Consider the following 2,500-nt stretch of genomic DNA (forward strand, 5'->3'; position numbering starts at 1 on the left):
CTTCCTCTAAATGACCGAGTTTGACCAACTTTCCGGCCCTGGGCGGTCGTTTCCAACCTCCCTGGGCCAGTCCGAAGGCCTCACTGAGCCATTCAATCGGTAGTAGCGACGGGCGGTGTGTACAAAGGGCAGGGACGTAATCGGCACAAGCTGATGACTTGTGCCTACTAGGCATTCCTCGTTGAAGAGCAATAATTGCAATGCTCTATCCCCAGCACGACAGGGTTTAACAAGATTACCCAGACCTCTCGGCCAAGGTGATGAACTCGCTGGCCCTGTCAGTGTAGCGCGCGTGCGGCCCAGAACATCTAAGGGCATCACAGACCTGTTATTGCCTCAAACTTCCATCGACTTGAGTCGATAGTCCCTCTAAGAAGCCAGCGGCCGGCAGACGCCGACCGGGCTATTTAGCAGGTTAAGGTCTCGTTCGTTATCGCAATTAAGCAGACAAATCACTCCACCAACTAAGAACGGCCATGCACCACCATCCAAAAGATCAAGAAAGAGCTCTCAATCTGTCAATCCTTATTTTGTCTGGACCTGGTGAGTTTCCCCGTGTTGAGTCAAATTAAGCCGCAGGCTCCACGCCTGGTGGTGCCCTTCCGTCAATTTCTTTAAGTTTCAGCCTTGCGACCATACTCCCCCCAGAACCCAAAAACTTTGATTTCTCGTAAGGTGCCGAACGGGTCATAAAAGAAACCCCGTCCGATCCCTAGTCGGCATAGTTTATGGTTAAGACTACGACGGTATCTGATCGTCTTCGATCCCCTAACTTTCGTTCACTGATTAATGAAAACATCCTTGGCGAATGCTTTCGCAGTAGTTAGTCTTCAGCAAATCCAAGAATTTCACCTCTGACAGCCGAATACTGACGCCCCCGACTATCCCTATTAATCATTACGGCGGTCCTAGAAACCAACAAAATAGAACCACACGTCCTATTTTATTATTCCATGCTAATGTATCCGAGCAAAGGCCTGCTTTGAACACTCTAATTTTTTCACAGTAAAAGTCCTGGTTCCACCCACAGCCAGTGAAGGCCATGGGGTTCCCCAGAAGGAAAGGTCCAGCCGGACCAGTGCACGCCGTGAGGCGGACCGGCCAGCCAGACCCAAGGTTCAACTACGAGCTTTTTAACTGCAACAACTTTAATATACGCTATTGGAGCTGGAATTACCGCGGCTGCTGGCACCAGACTTGCCCTCCAATTGTTCCTCGTTAAGGGGTTTAAATTGTACTCATTCCAATTACAAGACCCGAAAGAGCCCTGTATCAGTATTTATTGTCACTACCTCCCCGGATCGGGATTGGGTAATTTGCGCGCCTGCTGCCTTCCTTGGATGTGGTAGCCGTTTCTCAGGCTCCCTCTCCGGAATCGAACCCTAATTCCCCGTTACCCGTTGCCACCATGGTAGGCCACTATCCTACCATCGAAAGTTGATAGGGCAGAAATTTGAATGAACCATCGCCGGCGCAAGGCCATGCGATTCGACAAGTTATTATGAATCACCAGAGAGCCCCGAAGGGCATTGGTTTTTTATCTAATAAATACACCCCTTCCGAAGTCGAGGTTTTTAGCATGTATTAGCTCTAGAATTACCACAGGTATCCATGTAGTAAGGTACTATCAAATAAACGATAACTGATTTAATGAGCCATTCGCAGTTTCACCGTACAAATTGCTTATACTTAGACATGCATGGCTTAATCTTTGAGACAAGCATATGACTACTGGCAGAATCAACCAGATATCTCACATAATCCATCTCGGCCAGGCATACACCTTAGCGCGGGACGGCCTGAGCTGCGCCGAGCGCAGCCCAAGAAAGTGATCAATTGGGTGGAGCTACTACGTAAATAGTAAGCCCGTCTTTAACGGACGTGGCGGCGTACCACCAAGCCGATATAGACATTCAATTGCCCCCACTGTAGTTTTCCGCCTGTTGTCCGCACACAGATTAGCCAAGGGCACGTTGTACCCGGCCCCTGTGGCATGAACAGACCGGAAGGAGGGTATCGACGCCTAAACACGTAGGGCTTGCGCCCCGCGGCTTTTAGGGCCGACCTCCCCCCTAGACTTTGGGTGGTCATCGTTGGCCAGCGGCCATCAATGGACACGTCCCACCGACACCGACGAGAGCTTTTGGCACTCCGGCATTCGGACGGCTTAAGCGTTCCAGTTTTTAACTAGACGCCGAAACCGTGTGAAGCCCCCAGCGGCTGAAGTTCTGGCTCCAGGAACCAGGTGGCTTAACCGCGGAAGGGGCTTCGATCGGGTATGGAAAGCGGAAGGCGCAGGGGCTCGTGGGATATCTACGGCGCGCTTTGGAGTCATATATATCTCGGTTAAGAGCTTTCAATGAGCAACCAAAGTTAACCTGGTACGCTTCTCACCCATTGCCATCCTTTGACTGCAGAAGACACGAGTAGTTGAGACGCAAACACAAGAGGAAGCGAAAGGTTGAACAGCCGAAGCGCCACCGAACACGTTCTTGAGTTT

General features: G+C 50.7%; 1 non-coding gene across 1 annotated transcript in view; it reads right to left on the bottom strand.

The window, feature by feature from the left end:
* Positions 1–1,750, bottom strand: part of GIQ15_r0011 — a 1,799-nt gene extending 49 nt beyond the window's left edge. The window contains exon 1 of the ribosomal RNA XR_004500580.1: positions 1–1,750. This exon is cut by the window's left edge and continues 49 nt beyond it. This is a non-coding gene — a ribosomal RNA (18S ribosomal RNA).
* Positions 1,751–2,500: the final 750 nt, after the last annotated feature.

This window comes from Arthroderma uncinatum (assembly GCF_011692745.1).
Source record: "Arthroderma uncinatum strain CBS 119779 chromosome Unknown scaffold2, whole genome shotgun sequence".
NCBI classification, from domain to species: domain Eukaryota; kingdom Fungi; phylum Ascomycota; class Eurotiomycetes; order Onygenales; family Arthrodermataceae; genus Arthroderma; species Arthroderma uncinatum.